We start from the raw sequence: 18,643 nt of genomic DNA, 5'->3' as shown, positions 1-18,643 counted from the left end.
TGACGAACCGAACACGAACTGTTCACGAACAACGAGTTTTTTTAATAGCCCTACCTGCGAACAAGCAATATTCTTAAGGGCAAACAAGCAATATTCTAAGGTGGATCTTCTGTCATTTGCACAACTCGCCAAGTCAGCATCACAATAGCCTTCAATGTCTACGTGTCTGTTCTTCCTGAAGTTCAACCGCATCTCTGGTGCATTTTTTAGGTACCTCAGAATCTAATACACAACGTTCATATGACCCTTCCTTGGATAATGCATATAGTGGCTCACCACGCTCAGTGCAAATGAGCTATTGGGACAAGTGTGACAGATAAATCAGATGACCCACCAATCTCCGGTATCTCTCACGATCAACTGATTTCTTGTTTCTGCACTCAGCTTGGTCTTCTGATCAATTGGAGAGACTATAGGCTTATATCACAGCATGTTTGTTTCCATGAGAAGATTTAGTACATACTTTCTCTGAGATAAGACTATCCCCACTGTTCCACGAGTCACGTCAATCCCAACAAAGTATCTGAGTTGTTTAATGTCTTTCACTTCAAAATCTTTGCCCAATCTAACATTTAGTTGACTAATCTCTGTCTCATCATCACCAATGATAATCATGTCACCAACGTACACAACAAGCATAGTAATGTGACCATCCTTTTGACGAAAGAACATCGTACGGTCAGCATTGATCATCTGATATCCCATGCCCACTTTTGCTTTTCTAAACTTGTTAAACGAGGCTTTAAGAGGTTGCTTCAAATCATAAAGCGACTTCCTGAGCCTACATACCTTGCCACTATCTGGAATGTACTGACTTCTGATAACGCTCCACGAAAAAAATCATTCTTCACATCAATTTTGTGTAAACTCCACCCACCATTCACAGCTAGAGAAACCAATGTCCCAGCTGTGCTCATCTTCGTTACCAGTATAAAGGTCTCTGCATACTCAATGTCATATGTCTGAAGGTACACTTTCACCATCGATAGTATCTTATAACGCTCCAATTTCCCTTCTAGATTTTGTTTTACTGTGAAGATCCAATTGCACCCAACTGTTATTTTCCCGGCTAGTAATGATACTATCTTTAAGGGTATAAACGAGTCGAACACGAGCGAGCTAGTCCTAAGTTTGTATTCGGCTCGTTAAAAAATCTTTGTTCATGTTCAATTCATTTATATTTGGAACACAAAAAGTTTGTTTGTGTTAGACTCATTTGCTTAGAGAGCCGAACACAAGTTGTTCGCGAACAAAGTGTCATTTTGATAATTCTCGTCACATATGTAGTAGAGCGAGCCAGTCCTAAGCTCGTATTCGACTCGTTAAAAAATCTCTGTTCATGTTCAATTCATTTATATTTCGAACACAAAAAGTTTGTTTGTGTTAGACTCGTTTGCTTAGAGAGCCGAACACAAGTTGTTCGCGAACAAAGTGTCATTTTGATAATTCTCGTCACATATGTAGTAGTTAGAGGTGTTAACGACCCGAGCATGAGCCCTGGCTCGACTTGTTAAACAATATCATTGTTTGTGTTCAACTCGTTTATATATCGAGCTCAAGAAAATTTTTCGTGACTCGTTTGTTTATCGAGCCAAATACAAGCTATTCATGAACAATGGGTCATTTTGACAACCCTAGTCACACAGTCGTGGGATATTAAGAGTAGAGCGAGATTTATATCTTATTATTTATATTAAAATATTCATTTAAATAGAATTTAACATTTATTTATTTTATTTTTAATTAGTAATTTCAACTGATTATAAATCTTTCTAGCATTGTAGTCAAACTATTTAAAAATAATACTCATTAATTATATATATGTATGATTATTTTGAGCCAAAATGAGTCGAACACGAACAAGCCAAAATGAGTCGAACACGAACAAGCAAAACTTTGTTCGTGTTCGACTCATTTATATATCGAGCGCAAAAAAATTATTCATTTCAGCATGTTTGCTTAGGGAATGAATCGAACACAAGCTACTTAACGAGTTGAACACAAGCTATTCACGAACAACTAGCCGTTTTGACAACCCTATCTCCCACGTACGTCATGTTCTTATCAAGAGCACCAAGTTCCTCCATTGGCAGTCATTCACTTTAAATCCTCCTTAGCTAACTGCCAACATTTGGGTATAAAGACGATGTTTAAAGATGCAATGAATGTTCCGTGTACAGAAGATACTTTAGAATATGAAATAAATTAAGCAATGACATGTGAGAAACCAAAACAATTAGAAGAATGATCGGCATTGCTACGAGAGGTCCTCCTTAAATCAATGGGAGTGGGAGGAGAAAGGAGAGGAATCATATCACCTTGGTAATCAGATTCTGAAGTGGAAGGTATAGGTGTCCTAGAAGTCAGAGTAGACCAAAATAAGGGACTTGATAGCACGTCAGACACTGTTTCTAGATTTAATAGCACGAGTGGCACGGCAGCATTGCTCCCTCATTTCGTATTTTCCTCCTCAGCTCCTTTTTGGCTTGAATCCCCCCACAAAATAAGGGACTTGATAGCACGTCAGACACTGTTTCTAGATTTAATAGCACGAGTGGCACGGCAGCATTGCTCCCTCATTTCGTATTTTCCTCCTCAGCTCCTTTTGAGCTTGAATCCCTCCACCTTTAGGCTCATTTTCCTCATTTTCGGCTCTTCCTCAACTGGTCCTTCCACACAATAGGACAATACATCGTTCTCACATGCACCAATCTATGACCATCACTACATTCCCCTTACGCCTCATACCTCCAATATCTGATGAGTCACCAAAGGGTGAGATCACCTCCAAATAGTACTATAATTCGAACTCTCTAAAGGACATACCATACTCATAAACAGTCTCTTTTCTATCGGACTCCAACACACATACCTCTTTTGGGTAGCAGAATAACCACAAAAACACATTTTGCAGCTCTAGGATCCAATTCCTAGTGATGGTTTGTTGGCCTTCACAAAACATATTCAGCTAGAAACCTTTAATGGGAGGTTTCTGTTATTACATCCTTTCAAAATCTGATAATGAGACTTTCAATCCAACACTCTCAAGGGTATTTTGTCGAACAATTGAGTCGCTGCCAAAACTATTTGCCCCCATAAGTGTTTTGGGATATTCATCGTGATCGTCAAGCTTTGAGCTACCTCTAGAAGAAGTTATTCTTCTTCTTAGCTATTCTATTTTGTGTCGGTGTGCATGAACAGGTGGTTTGATGTTGCATTCTTTGAGCTAACAAGTATTCCCCAAATAACTTATTGGTACACTCTCTTATTATCAGACCCCAATATCAGCACTACTGCATTTTACTGTTTCTTAATCGCCTTTTGAAAATCCTTAAAGCAAACAAGCATATCACTTTTGTTTCTCATCAAATATAACCAATTAACACAAGAAAAACAATCATTAAAAGACAATATCTGTAACCATACATAGAAGTTATAAAACAAGGTCCCCATATATCTGAGTGCACCAAATCAAAAACACGAAAATGAATTTTACTAGAACTAACAAAAGAACTCCTAGTATACTTAACAAACTCAGAAGCATCACAAACAAGTTCCTGTTTATTTATCTTTTCATACAAGGATGGAGACAAATGACTAAATAGACTAAATGAAAAGTGTCTCATGCGCCTGTGATGTAGAAGCAAAACCTCGTCCACACTCCTCTCAGATCCTCCTGTTCCAGCATTCTCAACCATGGCATGTAGAAAATCGCCTTTGGAATATCAGATGAAATAATACATTTTAATTGGAGTATAATGGCGCTAATGGATAAAAGTTCACTGAAAAGGAATGGGCATGCAAAATATTAGACAAAATAATAGAATTGGTACGTCTCACTATACTCTTACCAACCACAGCTGTGTTGTACCATCAGCAGTTTGAATACTCTCTGAAACTACTAGATAAATATAAGATATTCACTAGTGGCACCTGTCAACACATTTTAATTGGAGTACAATGGCGCTAATAGATAAAAGGTTCACTGAAAAGGAATGAACTTTCAAAATACTAGACAAAGTCATAGAATTGGTACACCTCACTATACTCTTACCAACCACAGGCTGTGTTGTGCCATCAGCGGTCTGAATACTCTTTGAAACTGCTAGGTGAATATAAGAGAACTCACTAGAGGCCCCTGTCACATGTCGAGATGCACCAAAATTACTATCCAATTTGGTGATATTGTGGTGCATATAGAAGCAAAAGCATGTGTATCACAAATAATTTGGGCTGAGTAAGCATAACTGACAGTGTTCCCTTTGGATGACAATAAGATGGATGCATCCTCAGTCACATTACCTCCCGCTCTCTGTTTCATCTTAAACAACTCCAGTAACTCATGATCATCATTAGTAAAGACTACACATATTTTTCCCTTGTTCTTTGTTACCAACAGATTTGTCTGGTAGCCTCCTTTTTCGCATCTGTCAGATCTAAAACAAGGAGAATTTTCCTCCACCTGTTGCACTTTATGAGTAGCCACCACCACTATAACAGTAGCCTGAATTATCCGAACCCACCTTTGGCTTGGCGTTGTTGAATGATATTTGTCAAATATTCAACTCTTTATTGTGCATCTCCTAGCATCCTTCATTGTGTGTCTGTCGGCAAAATTCATAAATACAAATCCACGAGGCCTCCTTGTATCTCCTTCAACCATAATCTGCCAGTCCATGACCTTCTTGAATTGGCTAAACGCGACACTGAGCTCCCGTTTTGTGGTTTCCCTTGACAAACCTCCAACAAAGATATGCACCCCTCCTTGTCAGACATCGCTGAGAAACGAAATACAACGTTTGAGACAGAAGACTTCTAGAGGAGAAGTCGTTCGGTGAGCCTGGAAGTGAAACCCTGCTCTCAGCTCACCTTCACGTTCTCTTATATTCAGCAAATCAATATCTATCTTCCTCGATCTCTCTACCAGAACCGAGTAATCCCCAATGCCTAGAGAAATTAAAGATTGTCTGATCACAACCTTCAATCCAGATAAAAAAACAGTGACACTTCTCTTCGGCGTTGGGGATTAATTGAGATGCATGACGAGATAGTATTGAAAACTCAAAAACTCAACCTCCTACTATATGATGGAGCGGTCGTCCCGCCCCAGCCTTATAAATCGATTTTGCATCTGTCTCTTGGCCAAGAGATGAATAAAACAAATACAAATCTTCTCACAAAATCCTCTCACTGAACCTGGCTATTGGGTCGTCCTCCAAACTTCTCCCTAAACTGCCCATGCCACCACTTCTCTACTTCCCCTTGAAAGTGTTCGTTGTGACTGATCTACTGAGGGAAGGACAATCATCAATGAATTTCTCTATCCGCAACAACCAGTTCATTGTCTCAACTGGCCCTCCTGCTCCTGAAAATAGTGGTGGTAGCATATCTTGGAACAACTTTAGATATTTATCCACCACTGATGTTCCACTGGCACTGGCCTGGGTCTGAGAGCCTATAATCAGTCGTGTCACTACGATCATCATCTAAGTAAATGCTTCCATAGGGACGGTAGAACTGCTAAATGGAGGATCAGTAAATGTTGGGGCACCATATTCTATTGATGAGCAACTCTTGCCTCTTTATTATTCCCATCAGTATTCACGAGATCGATATCAACTGTCTTGAATACCAAAATTTTTCCTCTTAACATAAACAATATAATTATATTTAATTTTCTAAATGATCAATAATAATTTTCCTAATGACTTTCAAATTCACTATCCTACAGGCCTTGGCTGGGCTCTGATACACTCTTATCAAGATTCGGCCTGGTAGTTTGGAATTACCAAGGCGAGAGCTGTCAATAGAACGGAGAAAAACTATCCAATCGTTTTATTTCATAATTATAATTAAATCCATAATAAAAGTTATATTATTCTATCTATAAAATTTAAATTTACAACCAGTCACAAAGATTTTTGAATATTTATAAGTAACAAAAAATAAAAACTAACATGCATTACTTATCATTTTGCGCTTCCAACATCTTTAAGCATACTCTTTGAACTCCATCTATTATAAAGCCGATTTTCCTGCAAAATGTTACCAATTAATGGTTTCAGTTAAAATTCCTTATTAGGCAAATATTTCTAAATTATAATAATTCATAGTCTAAAATATTTTGTAAAATTGTGGCAAACAGTAAAAAATTGTGCGCACTAAATAAAAAGTAATTATAATTTTTTTTTTTTACATTCATTTATTACACTATAAAAAAATTGTGCACGGTAAAAAAATTAGTAAAGATAACATTAATCTATTAACAAGTGAATATGTCTAAATTAAAATTCAAAATGAAAAAAAGGATATAACTAATATAATTTAAATTGTTTATATAGATGCACCGAATAGAATAGATTCACCGAGAAAATGATAACTGACTGCACTATACATACGAGTAAATATGTTTTTTTATTTTACAACTATTTTGTTTATGCTGGAAGACAATTACACATGCTTCTCCTTTTAACATTTATTTTAAAAATGCTAAAGTTCATGTTCTTGTTTTAAAAGTAAAATGCAAAATAAGAAAATAAATATGACATATGCATGCATATAAGAGTCACCCCTTGATGAATCTAACAGGGGAATGCAATGTACCCATGTACGAAAAAGAAAATGCAAATGAAAATTGTTTACAATTATAGTGGGTTGGAAAAAATTAAAAGTATATTTTCTAAATATACGTCTAGACGGTAATTCTCAATAATGAAAATTGTAATGAAAATAAATGAAATAAATAGAAAACAACTTTATTAGTATTATTTTACTACACACTATCTTTTATTATTTACTTCAATTTTTATAAAATATTTTAAAATAAAAATTATTGTAATTTAGAAATATTTGTCCATTGAATAATTTTAACTCAAATCGTTATTTGCCAAAATTTTACGGAAAAACAGGCTTTCTGCTAAAAGAACCACAAAGAGTACGTGCACAAAAGTGAGACGCCAAGGCTTAGTTTTTATTTCCTGTCAGTTATAAATATTTAAAAATATGCACGAACATTATGTAAGTTGTAACTTTAAAGTTTATAAATACAATGACTATTTTGTGTTAGATCTCATTTTAATTACAAAATAGAACTGTTTGATAGTTTTTCTCCGTCCGACCAATAGTTCCCGCCTTAGTAATTTCAAGCTCTCCGGCGAGGTCCTGACAAATGGCATCAAAGTTCAGTGAAGGGCAGTAGAAGAGTGATCATAAAAGAGCCATTAGAAAAATCATTAATAATCATTTAAAAAATTGAAAAATAACTTCAATGTTTATGTCAATAATGAAAAATTTTGATATCTCATGGCAATTGATATCGATCCAGAGGATACTGATGGGTATAATGTCAGACAAGAGTTGTTGATAGGTAGAATTTAACGCCTCCATTTATTGATTCTCCATCTAGTGGTATTAGCATTCCTAAGGAGGCATTTACTCAGACGATGGTCGCAAATACACGACTTATCCAGGATTTAGATTAACGCCTCCATTTATTGATTCTCCATCTAGAGGTATTAGCATTCCTAAGGAGGCATTTACTCAGATGATGGTCGCAAATACACGACTTATCCAGGATTTAGACACAGGCCAGTGCTAGAGGAGCAACACGAATGGATAATATATGATGTTGTTCAGGACATGCGACAACCAATATTTTTAAGAGAAAGAGTCCTTCCTTCATGAGAGAAGGGTCACATTGGTCAATTTTGCTTTCAAGAGGAAAGCAGGGAGGCGGTGGCAGGAACAGTTAGAGAAGTTTGGAAGACGACTCAAAACCACATTCAGTGAGAGGATTCGTGAGGACTTTCGGTGATAGATTTGTTCATCTCAAAGCCAGGAAGTAGAAGCAAGTCTGATTTATCAAGTCGTTGCAAGGCAGTTGCTTTATCACGCAGTACGAGGCTCAAGTTAAAATGTTATCTTGATATGCATTTTAGTTAATCTGTAATGTCGAGGAAAAGTACCATAACTTTCTATATGGATTGAAGGATGTGATCATACCACATTTAATCCCCCTGAGCATTTAAGATTACTCGGTTCTGCTAGAGAGGGCGATGATGATAGAGATTGATTTGTGGGCTACGCAAAAGTATAGAGATTTTCAGAAGATGAAATGAGAGGTCCAGATCTCAACAGGCCACTCAATCTGTCAGGTTTGGGTAGTCCAGTTTGAAAACATTTCGACCTAGGCGGTGGTAGTAACACTCGCAGTGGTAGCAGTATAAACACTTGAGCCACATGTGAAAGGGCACATAGAGAAGAATGTTAGAAGGGCAGCAACACCTATTTTTGGGGCCATCGGTCAAGACATACGATGAGATATTGTCCTACTCTGGGACAGAACTCCTACAAATATCAAAGCTAGTACTCCATTTTTTTAGAGGATTTTTGGCAAACAAAGACCAGTTGTCATCAGGATCAGCTTCAACTCCAAGTCAAACCCGCCAGAGTGTGCAGACACTGAAAAACGCACGTTGATAAGTTTATGCAAGTTTTTTTTCTGTCAATTGTAAATACTAACCAGTTGTCATTAGGATCAGCTTCAACTCCAAGTCAAACCCACCAGAGTGTGCAGACACTGAAAAACGCACGTTGACAAGTTTTTATGCAAGTTTTTTTTCTGTCAATTGTAAATACTTAAAAATCTGTAAAAACTAGATGTACCTTTAAATTTTATAAATTTAAGGGTTATTTGGTGTTTTGGATTTCATAGTAATTATGAAATAAAACTTTTAAATAGTTTCCTCCGTCCAATCGACATTTCTCACCTTGATAATTTTGAGCACCCAAGAAGGGTCGTGACGAGAAAATTAATTTCATTAATATAAAATTAATTACTTAAAAAAAAATTTTACCTTAAATTGTAACTCGTCTATCTCCTTAATGTAGAGGCTTCTGCTTTCGAAAATGAGCTTTAAGCTCTCAGTCGAGTCCCTCAGGTGAGAAATTGTCGCACTCAACTTCCCTCTCCTTCATGTACGCCTTCGCCTTGTTCCCAAATCCCTTATATGCTCGATCTTCCTCAAATGTGCTCACACTAGTTCTAGCCAGTCGAAGATACGCTCGGGGCCGTGCATCTCTGCACACTAAAGAGATCTAGTGTGTCGTTCCTTCTCCCTAAGCTCTTGGTCGAGCTTCTCAAATGTTGAAATTTGTGTAAATCGGGGAAAGTCGCTCGGCTCTCCTTCTTCCTCTGTTTGAAGATGATAACTCTTTTCTTTAACAGCAATAGACAGAGCCACTTAAGACTTAAGATGCTCGATCTAACGTCTCTTGATCGCGATAAAATCATGTATAGCTACGGGAGAGATGAGTGATAACTCTTTTCTTTGGCTTCAACACCTTCTCCTTTCTCCTTCTTCCTTTCTGCTTCTTTGTTTCTTCTTGTACTTATGGAAAACATCTTTCCCTTCTTTTGCTGTCTCTCACTCTCTCTCTAGCTTTCACTCCGTCTTGCCTGCTTCGACACCTTGCCTCAACTTCGTGCTCTCACTCTCTCTCTAGCTTTCACTTCGTCTTGCCTGCTTCGACACCTTGCCTCAACTTCGTAAACTCCCTCAAAATTCCTCTCCTTCTCCCATTGTCTCTCGTTCTCTATATCTCTCATGTGTGATAGGTTTGAATGAGATGAAAACGAGAGATAAGCCCTCACATACACTTGCAGCCCATGTGTCATAAATAGGTAAAGTATATTATTATTATTATTATTATTATTATTATTATTATTATTATTATTATTAAAAGGGTATTATTACATATATAAACGATACTCAATCTTCTTATCATAGTGTTCATTAATTCTTTTGTCTTCTTGTTCAAAGCTCTTAAATTCCAGGTGGCAAATCTAAGCTTAGATTTAAACCTAGTCAACCCCTTCCTTTAACTTTCATTAAAATCGGGTTAACCGGTGCCACATCCACTACACTTAAGGATGACATTATACACTGTTTGTGTTTATTTTTCATTACAATTAGGTTGTGACGAGCAACTTAATGTGAAGTCCTAGCCCACTTGCCAACCTTCTACCAAAATCAAGTTAAAACATAGCATGCAACCTATTTTTTAGCAAAATCAAGTTAGTTCATGGTATGTTGCTTAGAAGTTTCAAACATAGTAAACTAAAATTGTCAATAAACTACTTAATGGTGAATTACTCATCACTTTTAGTAATGCCTAGAGATGCTTTTCTTTTGAAAACATTAGATATTAAATTTAAATTTATATGTGGCAAATGACCAAAAAAACTATAGTGCACACACACCTACTCCTTCACAAATAAGAACTAATGCTTGCTAAGTGGTTTTGTCCATTTTTATAAGTCTGATAATAGGGTTGCAAAAGCCAATACACTTGATAAACAATTTCAACTCGGCTCAATTAACATTTGATTATGTTTATTCATATTAGTAAATAAATAAGTTTAAACACTTTTTTAAAACTCGAATGTTAAATGAATCAAATTTGAATATAATCTAACTCATTTATAAATGTTCACAATGAACTTATTTATTATTTAAAAAGTAACTTGTTGAATGTTCTATAAATATGTAATATATTATTTAAATAAATTGAATAACTAGAACTTCTTTACTCATAAATTAAATAGTAACATATTATAATTATTTAATATCATTATGCATAAATTTAATGCAATTTATTCTTAATTTTAGTTCAATGAACTAGTTTGTTAATACTTATTTATAATATTTGATGTGGCTTATATTCGATTCACTAAAGATATGCCTATTAAAGTTGTTACTTGTGTTCGAAATAGTAGGATTATCCAAGTATTTTCCAACTTCAACTGGATTACATCAAGAATCGGCTTTAAGCCCATATCTTTTTGCTTTCATTTTGGATGCGCTTACTAGACATTTACAGGAGGATGTAACTTGGTGTATGCTTTTCGCTAATGATATCCTTCTTGTGGATAAAACTAGAAAAAGAATTTGGAAGAAACTTGAATTATGGAGGTCTACATTAGAGCTTAAAATCCATTATTTTAGTAGATCTAAAAATGAATATATGGAATGTAGTTCTAGTAGTAGTGGATCTAGTGGTAGAGTTGTAATAATGGGTGATCAAATCCTTAAAAGGTGTGAATTTTTTAGATACCTCGGATCTACTGTTTAAAGTGATGGTGATATAGATAGGGTTGTTATTAGAAGAATTCAAGTTGGATTGTTGAAGTGAAGGAATGCATTGTGCCTATTGTGTGAGACAAAAGTACTGCTTAGACTTGAAGTAGAATTTTATAAGATGGTAATGAGACCTGCAATGCTTTATGATGCAAAATGTTGACCTTTAAAAGAGAAGATTAAAACTAAGTTACATGTTGCTGCGATGAGAATGCTTATGTGGATGAGTGGCTTGACACTTAGAAATAAAATGAGAAACGAATGTATGCAGAAGGGTTAGTTGAGTTGCAGTGGCAGACAAGATTAGAGAGAGTCATCTTAGATGTTTGGTCACATTAAAAGTCGACCACCTGATGATCTGGTTAAGAGAGTAAATGTTTTAGAGTCAACTTATGCTAAAAAAGGTTAGGTGGACCTTAAAAAACTGTGGCATGTTGTATAAAAAATGATCTTAATTTATTAAAACTAAATGAAAATATGACACTCATTAGAACAAAATGGAGAAAAATTATTCATGTAGCCGACCCCACTTACTGGATAAAGGTTTGTTGTTTTTGTTGATTGTTGTAAAAAAGCTTACTACAACTGACAAATTACTTTATTTAATTGGTATAGACTAGTTAGATACCAATTAAAATTTTTCAATTATTTCTATATTTAGATTTGTAAAATCATTCGTTGAAAACTTTACATAAAAAATCAAGTATTTGTTTGAATTTTTACCTTATTCAGTAACTTTACATATACAACTAAGTACAAATTAAATTTTTAATTTTATATGAAAAATTAAGTACTTCTTTGAATTTTTTGTTTGTTAGATATAAACAAGTCAAGTACAAATCAAATATGAACATTAAAAATTTAAGCAAGCCGAGCATGAGCGTATGCGTAAAAGCTTAGCTGAAGCTCAAACTGAATAAGATTAACTTATGATTCGACCAAGCCAAGTTCAATCTGTGTCATACTCGACTCGACTCGACTCGACTCACTTACAACCCTAACTGACAGTGACTAAATCACATCAAACAGCATAACATAGGAACAACCCAACATTACATAATGCATCTAAAATTGAGAATCAAAAAGTTGCTATGATTTATATAGATTTCATGTAGCCCGTGGCTAAAAGCACTAGCATGAACACCTCACAAAGCAACATAGCTTATAAGAGTGAAGCTAGAGCTAAATTTTTTTTAGAAATAAGCATTTACCTTCATTATATCCTCGGTTACTTAGCAACATCACTTGATAAAAATAATTTTTCATCTACAAACACCAAAGCTATAAACTGATTCATCGCCTCAAATATTTCTGCAAAAGGTATTTTACCCAGAATATGCTTCAAAATGCAAACTCAGTTTCCATGGTCAATATTGCATTGTTCTTATTACTTTTTCAGAATTAATGATAAAAAACAACATTGCTGCATCTTATTCACGCATAGCGGGATAACATGAACTAAAGTAAAGTGCTGACGCATCCACAATAAACATGAAATGTCAAAAAATATAATAAAGAAATCAAAATGGTGAAAACAAATGTATGAATTGCATAACGCAGGTGCAATGATATGGATTGCCATAAAGTAGGCGCAATGATATGGATTGCAAAAGTGCCAGGAGAAAACAAATCAAGAGATGCGGTGTTTCATTAAAATAAAAATAAGAAAATAAAGGAGATGTCATGTGATTGACAACGAAAGAAGAAGAAGAAGAAGAAAGAGAATGAAAAATATGATAACCATATATAACAACTGGTGAGATGGCAGGTGCAAAAAGGGGACTGTCAACGTCGAAGTGGGTTTCAAGAAAGAGAGAGAGAGGAGGGGAGGGGAACATATTCAAAAGACATGGCAAGAGAAGGATTTCAAGGAACTGCTACAATCTAACTCCATAAATAAAAAAATGCATAGCAAGAGTAGATCTGCACAATTGTTTGATGGTTGAATTTCCTCCATACAAAATGGAACCAGTATAGGAATGTGAAGCTACCTATTCCACAATCCAGATTTCTCAAGATTTGTGATGTAAATTTTGTCAAGCATGACCGCCAATTTCAATTTCTCCTAATACTTATTTTCAAAGACCGGTAAACCTGGGACAAGGGAGATTTGCACAGTCATGAAAATTATTTGAGGCCGAGCAACAATAGCTAAAGAAGAAGTTTTGAAAGACCATGATGTAAGTCTCAAAGATGATTAGCTAGTATGGATGCCGGAACACATTTTAAACCACCATGAGTTTACTATGTAGTTGGAACTTTATAGATCGTCCTTGAAGTAATGGAAGATTCTATAAAAGTACAACAATTCCAATGTGTAGCACGGTTTAGAACCTAAAGATACCAGTAAAGCATTCTAGAGTTGTATGTACAACTTTCTAGAGTTGTGTAGTACCATTAGTTGTAGGAAACTTCTAGAAAATTGTAGATAGTCCTTATATTTGCAGGGAAAATCTGTGGCCAGCTAAAGAGATCCCCTCACTTGAACACATCCCCAAAATTCCATAAACAGCCAAAAGCATTCAATCTTGGAAAGCTAATAAAGTTCTTAAGCTTCCTTCACCTCTTCGTCTTATGAGAGGGAGCTTGTGAAATGGCCAGCTTACGAGTGGAGAATCCTAAGGTTCCATGCATGTGGGACTACTTTTTTTACCTAAAGATACCAGTAAAGCATTCTAGAGTTGTATGCACAACTTTCTAGAGTTGTGTAGTACCATTAGTTGTAGGAAACTTCTAGAAAATTGTAGATAGTCCTTATATTTGCAGGGAAAATCTGTGGCCAGCTAAAGAGATCCCCTCACTTGAACACATCCCCAAAATTCCATAAACAGCCAAAAGCATTCAATCTTGGAAAGCTAATAAAGTTCTTAAGCTTCCTTCACCTCTTCGTCTTATGAGAGGGAGCCTGTGAGATGGCCAGCTTACGAGTGGAGAATCCTAAGGTTCCATGCATGTGGGACTACTAGATCTGTAAACCAATTCACAAAAATAGTTGTTTAGAACGAAATAACTCTCCCCCAATGTTGGCTACATTAAATCAAATTTTCCATATCTATCTCTTCTTCCCCTCCTGGTCTAAACTGCCAACTTATCACATTCTTCGCCATTTTACCAACTAATACTATTATTTTCCATTTTTTTCTTAAGTATCAACTGGCATTCAAACCCAAACTTAACACCAAACCAGCTATTGCTTAATATTTGCTTTGCCGCCTTTCTCACATGGTCGTGTTCATATAAAACCACAACTCTAAAAGCAAACAATCAACCCTACTTCTTTACAGGTTCAATATTTTAGAATGTTTATGTCCAACTATTATGGTACAAGATAACTAAGAAACCCTTAAAGATAATTGGAAAGCACATAAACTCCAACTTTAGAAGATCTGACCAACTCAACCAACAAAATTAACCCAATTATAGAGTTTTGATGCAATCTTGAAAAATTCATGAACTAATAAGCATTCCTTATATCTTAGGAAGCTTTAAAATTTTGGAAGATCTAATCAACTTTCCCAACCAAAATAGCCTAATTATAGAGTTTTAATGCAATCTCAGAAAATTCATGGACTAATAAGAATTCCTAATATATTACAAAACTTTAAAGTTGGTTCATTCGTTAATATAACTCAAGGGCTTGATGCTATAGTATAATTTAAAAGGTTATGCTCCCTCTTAGAAAGACAAACACAGACAAACATCATGTTCTCTTATAATTACAAACAACACCAATGTCTATTTCTCTACCCTTCCCATCATGTGAGACACTAACATCCTCTCTTTCTTTCGATCTCTCAAAGATAGTAACACGTGCCAAATAGGGATTAATGTTGAGCCAGATAAACCAACAATGAAAACTATGTTCAACCTAAAAGCTTAAGCCTATGGGTGAGGGAGAATCACTTAGTATTCTTCTACGGAAATACTTTTTAACTTCCTGACTTGGGACTATACTCAATACTCTTGTATACCTATCAAGTAGTAAAAGCCCAAATAAGAAAATGGTGATAAGTATCATAGATATCATCTCACTAGAACGAAAAAAATATTAAAGTGACCCTTAAACTCTTTGTATGGGGCTATTTTAATCCCAACAACTAACATGTTCAATTTTGTTCATTGACTGCTTAAATATGACCAAAAATAGTTGCTTCAATATATTATTTTGGATTAGATTTAAAGAGCTTAAGAAATATAATTGAGTTAAATTACTAATGGAACACATTAGATAGCCTAACAATAAAAGAGAGTCCTATAAAAACTCCTTAACCATTTTTCTCACTCTTGAACATTGCTTAACTAGATAAAAAATGACCAAGGCCCATATGATTACTCAAGATTTAAAATTGTACAACTGAAATTAAGTTATTTTTCATCAGCTATATAAAGTGTAAGCCTCAAACCGTTTTGAGGCGCAAGCCACAAATTCAAAAACAAAACATAAAGTAAAAAAGTATTGTATAAACTTCAAAGTGTAAATCAATAAGCAATATATCAACATCCTAACATATTAACACAACAAAAACAAGCCTTTATCCCACTAAGTGAGGTCGCCTGCATGAATCCTTTTTCTCCATTGAATCCTATTGAGTGTCATATTTTCATTTAATTCTAACAGATTAAGAATATTTTTTATACAATATGCCCAAGTCTTTTTAGGTCTACCGTTGTCTTTCATAACAAAAGTTGAATCTAAAACACCTGCTCTCATAATAGAATCATCAGATGCTCAACGTTTAATGTAACCAAACCATCTAAGATGACTCTCTCTAATATTGTCTGCCAATGAAGTTACACCAACCATATTACGAATATATTCATTTCGCCTTTTGTCTATAAGTGTAAAGACACTCATCCACCTAAACATTCTCATCTCAGCACCAATTAAGGGTGCGTTTGGGGCAGTTTGTGCGTATCTAGATAAGTCAATTGTCTAAAAATCAACTACATTTTCGGATAAGTTGTTCAAACATAGTTTCCAAACGGTGATGCGGCGTTTTCAAAACGCCGCAGCGGATAAGCTGGCCCAAACTGAGCATAAATTTGTTTTATGCTTCTCTTTTAACGGCCAACATTTTGCACCACAGAGCATTGCAGGTTTCATCACCATCTTATAAAATTTTGTGCACCACAGAGCATTGTAGGTTTCATCACCATCTTATAAAATTTTGCTTTTAGTCTAAGCGGTACTTTTCTATCACACAATAGGCCTAATGCATTACTAAACTTCAACCAACAAACTTGAATTCTACTAATAACATCCTCATCTATCACCATTACTTTGAACAATAGACCCGTCACACCTTTTAATGATTTGATCACCCATAGTTACAACACTGTCACTAAAGCTGCTACTACTAAACTTACATTCCATCAATTCAGTTTTAGTTCTACTCAGATGAAGGCCTTTAGACTCCAATGCAAACCTGCATAATTTATTTTTTTCCTAAACTCTTTCTCTAGTCTTATCCACAAGAAGGATATCACAGCAAAAAGCACACACCAAGGTACATTCTCCTGTAATTGCTCAGTAAGAGCCTCCGCAAATAAAGCAAAAAGATATGGGCTTAAATCTAATCCCTGATGTAATACAACTGAAATAGGAAAATACTTGGTCAATCCTCCTTTTGTTCCAACAAAAATAACAATTCTAGTATACAAATCTTTAATGACTTAAATATAGGTCATATCAACACCTTTCTTCTCTAGAACTCTCCAAAGGACTTCTCTTGGAACCCTATTGTATGTTATTTTCTAAATCAATAAAAATCATATGAGATCCTCTTTATTCACTCTGTACTTCTCCATCAAACCTCTCAATAAATGTACAGTTTCCATAGTAGACCTGCCTAGCATAAATCCAAACTGATTATGAGAAATTTTTGTATCACGTCTTAACCTATGCTCAATTACTCTCTCACAATTTTAAAGTATGACACATCCTCTTTTTAGCACCTTGGTGATGACACGCACAAAATTGTATGGGGGCATTATGGCCTTCTCTGGTCTTGCTTGGGCACCTTATCCACACTTCAGGCATATTTTTAGTTTATAAAATAATATTAAAGTGTTTAGTACACCAAAAAACTCCTAAATCTCCAAAATATTTCCACATTTTAATTAGGATATCATCAAGACCTACTGATTTTTCATCCTTAATTTTCTTTAAAACCTCCTTAACTTTCCCTTTTATTAATGTAACGGTAAAAATAAAACATTTTATTATTTATAATAATATTAAGATCACTAAGGACAATCGGGTTTTCAGAAAATTCATTAAAAATTTTATCAAAATAGCTAACCCACTATGTTAAATAAAAATTTTTCTATTTTCATCTTTAATGCATTTTATTTGCATTAAATCATTTGTTTTTCTAGTTTATACATATATTTTTCGCACTCTTTACTATCTAATCTATTATAAAGATCACTAAAAGTAGAATTTTAGTGTCACAAATTATTCTCTTAGGCTACCTACAGACCACTTTATATTTTTCCCAAATCTCTAAGCTTTTGCATTTAAAACAATTTTTATAACACAAATTCTAATATTTTATCTTTTCTTGCACATTACTATTCCACCACCGACTATTTTTATTCATAGAATTTTTTTCTTTTGATTCTCCCAAGTACATTTTTGTCACTTGTATAATAGTATTTGTTACTTTCTCCTGCATATAATTTGTTCCTTCATAAACATCCCAAATCTTGAAGCTTACTCATAAAAATAAATTTATTTCTCCTTTTGCTACCCACATCTAATTATATGATAATGATTTCTAGGATTTTTTATCTTACAACTCTTCATCTTAATATGCAAAACTAATAATTGATGTTGAATACTTAAAATTTTACTGGAAATGGCCTTACAAACTTTGCATTATCGAAGATCTATTCTTATCATAAGAAAATAATTAATTTGTGTTTTTAGATATATTTTTAAAAGTAATAACATGTTCATCTTTTTTCTTAAATAAAATATTCGCGATAGCAAAATCATGTGTTAAAGCAAAATCTAAATGATTCTACCTTCTTCATTAATCACTCCAAAACCATAGCCACCCAGAATATTTCTAAAATTCTACCTCTACCAACATACTCATTTAAATCTCGTTCAATAAATTTTTTTCTTCAAGATGTATCATTTGTATTAATTCTTATACGTGATTCCAGAATTTTTCTTTAGAACATATTTCAAAACCTGCTTTAAGGAGCACAAGCACTAATAAAATTAAAAATCTTAGCATAAACAACAATTTTAAGAGCTATAATTCTATGTTCATTTCAATTAATTTTTAAAATATTATTTTTCAAATTCTTATATATAATTACACCTACACTACTTCTACTGTGAATTTTATTTGAATACCAAAGTTTAAAACATATATTATAATCTCCTTAGTCTTCTTTCCAACCCATTTAATTTCTTGAATACATAAGATATTCCTTCTTTCCAACCCATTTAATTTATGAATACATAAGGTATTTATCTTCCTATGAACCAT

At 34.5% G+C, this 18,643-nt stretch overlaps 1 protein-coding gene across 8 annotated transcripts in view; it reads right to left on the bottom strand.

The window, feature by feature from the left end:
- The window catches only part of LOC110021776, a 37,696-nt gene that overhangs the window by 6,939 nt on the left and 12,114 nt on the right, over positions 1-18,643 (bottom strand). For 3 of the 8 annotated variants that reach the window (XM_020720411.1, XM_020720410.1, XM_020720407.1), the window contains exon 2: positions 5,967-6,035. The exons of 3 other annotated variants lie outside the window; for them this stretch is intronic. The gene's annotated coding sequence lies outside the window, so the exon portion shown is untranslated. Of the gene's footprint in view, positions 1-5,957; positions 6,036-18,643 lie in introns of all 8 variants that reach the window. 2 more of the 8 variants (XM_020720412.1, XM_020720408.1) reach the window with 1 other exon arrangement.

The sequence above is a fragment of the Phalaenopsis equestris genome, unplaced genomic scaffold, assembly GCF_001263595.1.
Source record: "Phalaenopsis equestris unplaced genomic scaffold, ASM126359v1 Scaffold000146, whole genome shotgun sequence".
Lineage (NCBI taxonomy): Eukaryota > Viridiplantae > Streptophyta > Magnoliopsida > Asparagales > Orchidaceae > Phalaenopsis > Phalaenopsis equestris.
This window is presented reverse-complemented; position numbering and strand designations above follow the sequence as displayed.